Raw genomic sequence first — 10523 nt, 5'->3', positions numbered from 1 at the left:
GCTAGGCCACCCCTCTACTCAGCCACACCCCCTGTTATTCCGCGGCGACAGCAGCCTCACATTGCAGCTGAACCAGTGAACCCTCGTACTCCTCTCCACATGGGCATCCACTGCCGCGTCTTCCCCGGCTCCGCATCGTCCCCTTCCTAAGCCTCGCAGTCATCCACCGCTGTGGTGCTCTCGGCGCGGCGTTGTCAATGTGGTGAGCGACTGACTTCCATCGGAAGATTACTATACGTGAAGAGGCTGACAGTTGGGTCCATGGCAGCCGCAAGGAAGTGCCTCCTTATTACATGGAAAATAATTATTCCTCCATCTAACAGGAGGGACCCACCGGACGGGCCACCATATTTCGCGAAAAAACCGTTTCCCCATGACTGTTGGGACCCATCGGACGGGCCACCGTATTTCGCAAAAAAACATTCCCACGCTGTCAACTCGGACCCACTGGAAGTGCCTCCTTATTATGCACAAAAAAAATGAATACTCCTCCTGCTAGCTGGGACCCTCCTTGGCGAGAGGCTGACTTGTGTGCCTACTAAGTTGACGGGGATGGAGGGCTTTGTCAAATAAGTCAATATGAACGATTCTAGCTCCAATGACAGTACGATGTCCATCCAACAGCTGTAGTGCTTCTTCAACCTATGGTCTTCTTGCTCTAGCCGCCCAAAGCAGTGCCGGTCGTGCCGCCTGGTCCTGCCTCCCGTGGCCGGCTGTTCTACCACGGAGGCCTCACCGCCCCCTACTATTCCCACCGCTCGCAACACCCTACGGCGACGGCAACCTCACACCCTAGCCGAACCAATGAACCCTCGTAATCCTCTCCGCGTGGGCTTCCATTGTCGTGTCTTCCCCGGCCTCGCATCGTCCCCTTCCTAGGCCTCGCCGTCGTCCATCGCCCTGGTGCTCTCGGTGCGGCATGGTCAACGTGGTCAAGGAATGACTTCCATCGGAAGAGTACTATACATGGAGAGACTGATAGCTGGGTCCACGGCGGCCGCAAGGAAGCGCCTCCTTATTACACGCAAAATAATTATTCCTCCACCTGATAGGAGGGACCCACCGGACGAGCCACTGTATTTCACGTAAAAAATGTTCCCCCCCTGACTGTTGGAACCCACCAGCTACATCTTCGCACGCAAGGAAGTGCGTCCGAAAAAAAACAATTCGCCCCCGTGACTGCTAGGACCCACTAGCTACATCTTCGCACGCAAGGAAGTGCCTGACAATAGGGACCCACCTGGTCGAAGCGTACGTAGCATTGTCATTCTGGTGCGAACGTGTACGTACATACTGGTCGATGTAGAGGCACACACGTGTCATAGTAGATGAGCGCACATAGCATGTACACGTACGTATAGCGGCCAGTGTGCAAGAAAGAAAATACGGCCACATACGTACATCCAGGCGGGGTCTCGAACGCCTACTCGCGCATACGTACGGCCAGGGCTCGTGTACATGGCTGGGTCGGAACGGAGAAATAGCGTCGTCGTCGTGTTCATGGGGAGCCAACCGGCTGGGTCGGAACGAAATGCATCGTTGTGTTCATCGGGAGGGCTTGGACGAAACAGGCGATGGAAACGAGGCCTGGCGTACCGCAGAACGAAGGAAACGGCCTTGTGTTTGACCGGCCACATTCGAAACGGGATCCTGTTCATCGGGAGGGGTCTGGCATACCGCAAAACGGAGGAAACGGACTTGTGTTGGACCTCCAACGGTCGAAACGGGGTCCTGTTGATCGGGAGGGGTGTGGCGTACCGCAAAATGGAGGAAACGGACTTGTGTTGGAGTGCTACAGTTGAAATTGGGGTCTTGTTCATCGGGAGGGGTGTGGCGTGCCGCAAAACAGGACTCCACGGGATACTGTTCATCTCCATCGTCGACCTCCTCCAGCCTCCACGGGCTACTGTTCATCCACCATCGACCTCCTCCAGCCTCCACCTGCCACTGTTCATCCACGGGCTCCTGTTCATCCAGCCTCCACCGCGCACTACTCCACCGGCTACTATTCAACCACCCCTCCACGGGCTCCTGTTCATCCACCCCTCCATCATCTACTGTTCGTCCAGCCCTCCACGGGGTCGTCCTGTTCATCCAGCCCTCCACGGGGTCCTGTTCATCCAGCCCCAACCAGCTCAATCGATCGGGGTCCTATTCATCCGGAGGCCACACCACGGGGTCCTGTTCCTCCACCCCCAACGGGAACTGTTCATCCAACCCCCCCCAGCAATGCTCACTGTTCATCTAGAGGCATCATCGATCGGCTTCAGTTAGCAGCAATAGCAAAGGAATCGCTCGATCGGGTTCAGTTAATAGCCATCGATCGATCACTCGGGTTCAGTAACGCATAGCCTACAGTGCAATCGCTCGGGTTCAGTTAGAGCCCAACGCCTCGCACCAACGCGCGTGCGAGTACAAGAGAAACGTGCATCGCTTGTCCCCCGACCACCCACCGTAATCGGGAACTCCCCGTAATTTTCCTCGCCCTTGCTTCTACCGTGGTTTTTAACGTCATGGATGGCCCAAAGAATGTCATGCAGCTACATCTCCGGCCCGCCCAGAACGAAAAGCCCATTTCTGTCATGATTTTTTGTCATAGAAGTAGGAGCCCACCACATCTATGATGGTACCGGGTTTTGTCACAATTATCGTCATAGAAGTGTCATAAGTTTGACAGAAATTTTTTCGTTCGGCCCAAAATGTCACGGATGTGTCTTTTTTTTGAAGTGCCCCCATCTGGTGCTTTCTTCCGCCAATATTTTTTATTAATCCAAAACGACTCTCCGTGAAGTTTTAGGACATTTGGAGTTGTGCAGAATAGGTCTCTAATATTTGCTCCTTTTCCATTCCAGAATTCCAGCTGCCGGCATTCTCCCTCTTCATGTAAACCTTATAAAATAAGAGAGAATAGGCATAAGTATTGTGATATAATGTGTACTAAAAGCCCATAATGCAATAGATATCAATATAAAAGCATGATGCAAAATGGACGTATTAGACATGAGCGGACCCTCGCAAGTAGCGACCACCTCCCGGCGCCTCTATACCTCCTCCTCGCAGTTCGGGAGCTCAGCTTCGCGGGACTTGAGCCAACCCTCGCGGGCTTCCGCAACCTCCTCCTGCGTCTTGAGCTGGCGCTCGTGCAAAGCGGCTTGCTCCTGAAGTGTCTTCTCATGAGCATCGGCCTCCTCCTACTACCGCTTGGCCTCCTAGGAATCCTCAAGGGCCTTCGTAAGGGACACATGGGCATCTTTGGCGAGCTCTCTTTGGCGAGCTGTTCACCTACGCCCCTCATCCCATTGGTGGTCGAGCTTCGCCGCCTCCCGAAGCTGGTTCCACCCTTCCGCCAAGCGTCGCCGCTCCTCCGCGCAGAGCTCCGCCTCTTTCCTAAGCTCGCCCTTGAGGGCATTGAGGGTCAACCTAACGTTGTTGACGGCCCCGCCCCAAGATGCGGTGCCGCTCTTGCCCAGCACCAGGGCGCGACTCGTGCGGGTCTCCGTGTCGCCTGTTGGCGTCACTGAGCAGGAGGGCACAATCTCAAGCCCCTTCGACAGCCCCATGCCATCGCCCCTAGTAGGATTCGCGCTCACCATCTGGCGAAAAGGGCTCAGGAGAACCACCTCCAGCATCGACACCGTCCCCTCGCGCTTGGGAGTCGCCTTGGTCACCTTGAGGTCTGGGTGTCCGGGCCTAGAGACTGTTCCCATGAGAACTATAGGGACCTCCTCCACGGCGGGCCCAATGTGCTGGGAGGGGGTTGCCATTTCACACCCCCTTTTTCGCCATCTTGACTCCCGCAGCGGGGGCTGATACGTCTCCAACGTATCTACTTTTCCATACTCTATTGCCCTTGTTTTGGACTCTAATTTGCATGATTTGAATGGAACTAACCCAGACTGACGCTGTTTTCAGCAGAATTTCTGTGGTGTTTCTTTTGTGCTGAAATAAAGTTCTCGGAATGACCTGGAACTTCATGGAGATCAATTTTGGAATAAATAAAAAATATTGACAAAATAATCAACCAAAGGGGGCCCACACCCTGGCCACAAGGGTGGGGGCGCGCCCTCTGTCCTTGTGGGCCCCCTGGACCTCCATTGACCTCAACTCCAACTTCATATATTCACGTTCAGGGAGAAAAAAATCAGAGAGAAGGATTCATCGTGTTTTAAAATATGGAGTCGCCGCCAAGCCCTGTTCTTCCTCGGGAGGGCAGACCTGGAGTCTATTCGGGGCTCCGGAGAGGGGAATCCGTCGCCATTGTAATCATCAACCATCCTTCATCACCAATTTCATGATGCTCACCGTCGTGCGTGAGTAATCCCATCATAGGCTTGCTGGACGGTGATGGGTTGGATGAGATTTACCATGTAATCGAGTTAGTTTTTTTAGGCTTTGATCCCTAATATCCATTATGTTCTAAGATTGATGTTGCTATGACTTTGCTATGCTTAATGCTTGTGACTAGGACCCGAGTGACATGATTTCATATCTGAACCTATTATGTTTTCATGAATATATGTGTTCTCTTGATCCTATCTTGCAAGTTATAGTCACCTACTACGTGTTATGACCCGGCAACCCCGGAGTGACAATAGTCGGGACACTTCCTGGTGATGACCAAAGTTTGAGGAGTTCATGTATTCACTAAGTGCTAATGCTTTGGTCCGGTGCTATATAAAAAGGAGGCCTTAATATCCCTTAGTTTCCAATAGGACCCCGCTCCCACGGGAGGGTAGGACAAAAGATGTCATGCAAATTCTTTTCCATAAGCATGTATGACTATACTCGGAATACATGCCTACATTATATTGATGAATTGGAGCTAGTTCTGTGTCGCCCTATGTTACAATTGTTGCATGATGAATGCCATCTGAGATAATTATCTATCATTGATCCATTGCCTACACGTTCGTTTCATATTGATCTTTGCTTAGTTACTTTTCCGTTGCCATTGTTACGACTGCTACAAAACTGCTACTGTTACTTTCGCCATCGTTGCCGTTACTTCCATACTACTTTGTTGCAGATATTAAGTCTTTCAAACATTGTTGAGGAAATCGTTAACTGGTAGCTGCTCGGTTGGCTGGTGAGTAGGGGATTAGTCAATTAATCGGACGATTTTATCAGTTTATAGGCTACTCGGTGACCCTACGAGTAGGGATTAATCGGCAAGTTAACTGGTTAATCGGATGAATTCTTGAAGAAGGCTTTCAGGTGTGGTTGAATTGACAACTCATCAACTAATACTTGAGAATATTCTTTGGCTCCCCTTGTGTCAAATCAATAAATTTGGGTTGAATACTCTACCCTCGAAAACTGTTGTGATCCCCTATACTTGTTGGTTCTCAAGACCTTTTTCTGTCTATCGTGGATTTGTCACGACATATGTCCTAGTGTGAGGACTTTGTCGTGAGGCCAACACATCTATGTCGTAGCTTGAGAGGGGTTGATCGGGATGACAGACGCGATGCGGATCAAGACACAAGACAAGGATTTAGACAGCTTCGGGTCCCGGGAAACATCGTCCAATAATAGCCCTACATGCTGTTTATGGCTTGGTCTCATTATACTCATGAGGGAGCCGCCGCATAAGTCGGCTCCCCTGTAGTTGTGTCTAGGCTTAGAGATTATTCCGGCCTGTCCCTCTTTGGGTGCCCTGCCCCTCCTTATATAAGTTGAAGGGGTGGGTTACATAACTAGTCCTAGTAGGATTAGGATTACTCTATTACAAGTGGAGTCCTAGTCTTGCTTCCTTTCTAAGGGAGTATTCCTTATGCTTTCTCTTAAGCCGGCCCATCATCACATAAGTCAGCCTTCCCATGAGCTGCCTTATGGGCCATTGAGTCTTGTTATCCATCTGACCCACCGTCGGGGCCATCCGTGAGTTGCCAGGCTAGTGAACCGCTACACCCGTGAGTCGCCAGTCCTCCGGTGGGTCATCGATGAAGCGCTAAGTCCGGTTGGGTCATACTGCAGGGTATATCCCCGACATTAGCCCCCAGTTTAATTTGGATTTATCCATGTTAAACTGATCATGTAAAATAAACACAAGAACAAAATTGATAGGTTTTGCTCCGAGTTAAATATTTTCCTGAACCGGCACCTGATCATCCTCAAGTCCTTGTCATTTCCTCCTGGATGCGTATTCATGATCTCATGGCAAATCTCCTTTAGCAGATGTGTTCAAACATTACCAATGCAAAAAATCTGAGCACTTCTTCTCAAAAGTCCTAGTCAATGGGCCAGCTTCATAATCAATTTGCTAACATTGGTTTCTTGTAGAGAAATATTATAAGAAATAATCCATTTGAGTCGGTTTCCAAAGCTCCGGCTTAATAATCATATCGAACTCAAGATTCATCTGGTGATCCGCCGGTTTAAAGCTGTACAGGCTGGCATGTTATAATTGCCAAAACTGCCGGCTTGTAAATATTGATAGCACCGGGTCATAACTGTTGCTAACACCAAGATTGAAAGTGTACCTCCCTTATATTCGTATCACGTGTAGCCCCAAGTCTTAAGAAGGGAGCGTAGTAACCTCTTAAGACTTGCTTCAATATAAATGTTACAACCTTGAAGAAATCCAAGTTGTTCATCTCAGTCACTAATCAAAACTGAATATTCCACATATGTAGCCCCCAAGTGTCGGGTTGTCATGCTTGCAGCAACCTGAGACATGCAATTGCCTTATGCTCATAAAAACTTCAACCAGTGTAGCCCCCAAGGGCCGGCTCAGTAAGATAATACCGAGTTGGGACTGTATATATACTTCATTGAAAATAATATCATATGACATAACCCCCACCATGGGGCTCGAACCCACATCCATAAGGTTGAGAGCTTTGTACTCTACCAACTGAGCAGTGGACCCTTCAATATAATGGATTAAAGCTTGTGTACTTTGATTTTTTGATAGGAGCAATCGGTATCCCCCAAGGGTCGGCTCACTACAATGTGATGACTCGGGTCTTCAATAAGGTGTACTAAAAATAACTTTGCATTAGCCCCCAAGTGCCATGGTGCATGCTGGCAGTGACATGGGACTTGTCTATTTGATGTAATCTCAACTTGAATAATGTAGCCCCCAAGTGTCGGGTCGTAAGCCTGCAGCGACTTGGGACTATTGCTTCCATTGCAGAATAAATCATATCCATTGATAAAATAATAATAGCCATTGCGCTGACGCGACTTTAAAAACCTCAGTCATAATACTGGCTATTGATAAGCATAAAAAATCCAGCCATGTTGGCTATTCAAGATTTGAATAATATATCCAGAGTTAAATACCCGACGGCTCTTGGCCGATGGAGACTTAATGCGCATTCATTGTAAACCAGAATTTTTGTAACCCAGCGGCATATAACCTTTAGCAATCAAGAACTGATAACATCAATATCAATTTGATGATGGGCTTGAACTTAATTATTTATGTAAGCCATAGCTCTGCATGTTCTGCATAAGGTTTAAACAATACATGCCCTGGCGACTTATCATCAAAGCCAGGGCGGGTAAAAACCCAATCATAATATAGTCTCATGCAATTATGGAAAAGACTAGCATTAAGGCCATTCAAACCTAAACATACTGGTGACTTGAAGTCAAAATCTAGGACGGGTGATCAAACATCGCATATTCATATAACCAGGAAAACATACCTGTAGGATTGATTTATACTGCTGGCTTACATTGCCATCCGAGTGAACGAAATAACCCAATGATTTATAAACGCATGATTCCAATGACACAATACAAAATATGTCGGTGACTTAATGTCAAAACCAGATCACGAGGGTAGTAACACAATGTTCTCTTTGGTGAATACACCTATGTTTGAACAGGAAGCCCCCACGTGCTTGTAATCATGGCGTATGAGCCGAACAAAAAGGGTTATTTCATAGCTATGCTCAATGAGCAGGAAGTCCCAAGTGGTTTGTGGCATTGAGTCGATCAAGAGGGATATTCAAAGTTATGCTTCGACTACGAGCAGGAGCCCCCAAGTGACCATAAGTTTTGGCATTGTGCCGATCAAGAGGGATATTCACAGCTATGCTTCAAATATGAGCAGGAAGCCCCCAAGTGATAATAAGTTTTGGCATTGCGCCGATCAAGAGGGATATTCACAGCTATGCTTCAAATATGAGCAGAAAGCCCCCAAGTGACCATAAGTTTTGGCATTGCGCCGATCAAGAGGGATATTCACAGCTATGCTTTAAATATGAGCAGGAAACCCCCAAGTGACCATAAGTTTTGGCATTGCGCCGATCAAGAGGGATATTCACACCTATGCTTCAAATATGAGCAGGAAGCCCCCAAGTGACCATAAGTTTTGGAATTGTGCCGATCAAGAGGGATATTCACAACTATGCTTCAAGTATGAGCAGGAAGCCCCCAAGTTACCATTGAAAGTGTGGCATTGAGCCGATCAAGAGGGATATTCATAGCTATGCTTCAAATATGAGAACGAAGCCCCCAAATGACCAATAAGATAAGCCAAATAAGGCAGGATACCCATGTTTGAACCGCACATCATGGCAGCAGGTCCTCTTTGACAACGTCTTTCTGAGAACTCAAACTTTGCGAGAGATAAATTGTACTTGAACTAGGCATTGAGCCGGATATTGAAAGCTTCAGAGCTTTGTGGGAGACAGATTTCCCATGAGCTTGGTTTTGAACTGGAATACTTCTTTCTAAGCCGGAAATTTTCTGATGGCCTTTTATATTTTCATTAATATAGCAGTAGTCTCCGGGGTCGGGTTATTTTTTCCTTCAATAATCCGGAGTTCTTGAATTCACTGAAACCGGCCAATTCTGCCAAGTCATGTCATTGTAGCCCCCGAGTCTTAAGACGACTCGAGGAGTTGTCTTGTGATTCTCCATATTTGACCATGATATAAACCGGTATGAGTCATTCAACAACTCAGTGATATAACTTGTCCTGCATTGGAGAACTTGCAAGCCAGAGTAATTGCTCTTTTAAAGAAAGCAATATATAATATAAAAATATACTGGATGGATTTCACCTGATATGTTAAGCTAGAAGTTATCCACCGCGGAGTTGATGATCACCATGGTGAAGCTGAAATGAATCACGGTCGAGTCAGCCGTGGGAGGAGACAGATGAGCCGGTCGCGGCATTATAAGCCAGTGCGGACGAGCGAGTCAATCACGGGCATAGTAAGTCGTGTGAATGGTGAGCTGATGTAAATCAAGCTGCACGGGCGGCGGCTTGCGCACATCCATTACGATAGCAAGCGGGCGCAGATGCCGATGCATGATAATGCTAACACACGCTCCATAGGCTCGGCATGGCACCACCTTTATAATGAATCATTATCCTGTATAAAAGATATCACAGGCGAGAGTAATTGTTTCTCGAAAAAATGTATCAATAAAAATCGATTGGATTGATTTCACCTGATTTGTTCGGAAGATAAATGATCCGTTCAACATGACAGAGGCGGCTCAACCGCAGACCGATGAGGCAACACAGTATAGCACCGGCGGCTCAGTATCACCAGATGAGGAGTTGGCATTAAGCTCACACGATTAGTACTAGGCCTTTTGGATGGAGACCGACAACCGTGACTGCTTACAACTGCCCAAGGCACTTCTCCAAAATCTCCTTTGTCCCAAAACAATTATTTCCAAGCGGAGCCAGGAGACAGCCACCGTTTAGCATTAACTCAGAGCTCACAACTTCACCTTCCTTTGCCCAGGGCGATGAACTTGACTTCCCCATCAACACCATGGAACGGAACTCCTCGGAAGTGGCGCAACGACTCACTCTTCACACTAGAAATCAACAAAGATCGCCTCGGAAACAGCTGACGGTGGCTCAAAGGCCATAGCAGAAAAAAGTGGCAGCCTGAACTGATGGTTTAAGCTTTTGTGCTATCCTCTACTGATTCATAGCCCAGGTATTTAGATTCTAGAGTAGTACTAGTTGACAGCCAGGGATTTGCTTGCACCACAAATTGATTTGTAGGGCGACTCGGATTCACCAGAGAGCTTGGGGCGTGATGAGCACGCCAGGTCGAGCCGCCATGATGACAGCCAAAGCGAGGCATAGGAAAACGATTTGCAAGGGAACCAGCTTGCAAACGGAGGCAATGGTGGCCCGGACGGCGACCTGAGGCGGAGGCGCTTCGGCGAAGGCTAGGCCCAGCAGTAGAAGCGCGTCGGTGAGGCACAACCGCATCGGAAGCGACTCAAGGGCGAGGGCGCAGGCGAGCTGCGATAGAGGGCGTGCCGGTGGAAGCATCTTGCTACCGAGGCGAGTGAGGGCAGCTTGAGGCCACAGCGGCGGGCGATTCTGAGGCGATGGAGGCCGGCGGCTTAACACGGGGCGGTTCAGTGCGTGGCGATTCGGTGAGCAGGCGGTTCGGAAGACACACGCAGCGACGGAGCTCCCAAGGGCTTAGGCTCGTCAAGGCCACGGCGGCTTGAAGACGGAGGTCGGTGACTCACGGCGTGCAGACAAGTGGTGGCACTCAGGCACGGTGAAGAGATGTTGCTGCCCATGG

The sequence above is a fragment of the Triticum aestivum genome, chromosome 2B (assembly GCF_018294505.1).
Source record: "Triticum aestivum cultivar Chinese Spring chromosome 2B, IWGSC CS RefSeq v2.1, whole genome shotgun sequence".
Lineage (NCBI taxonomy): Eukaryota > Viridiplantae > Streptophyta > Magnoliopsida > Poales > Poaceae > Triticum > Triticum aestivum.
Note: the sequence above shows the minus strand (reverse complement) of the source record.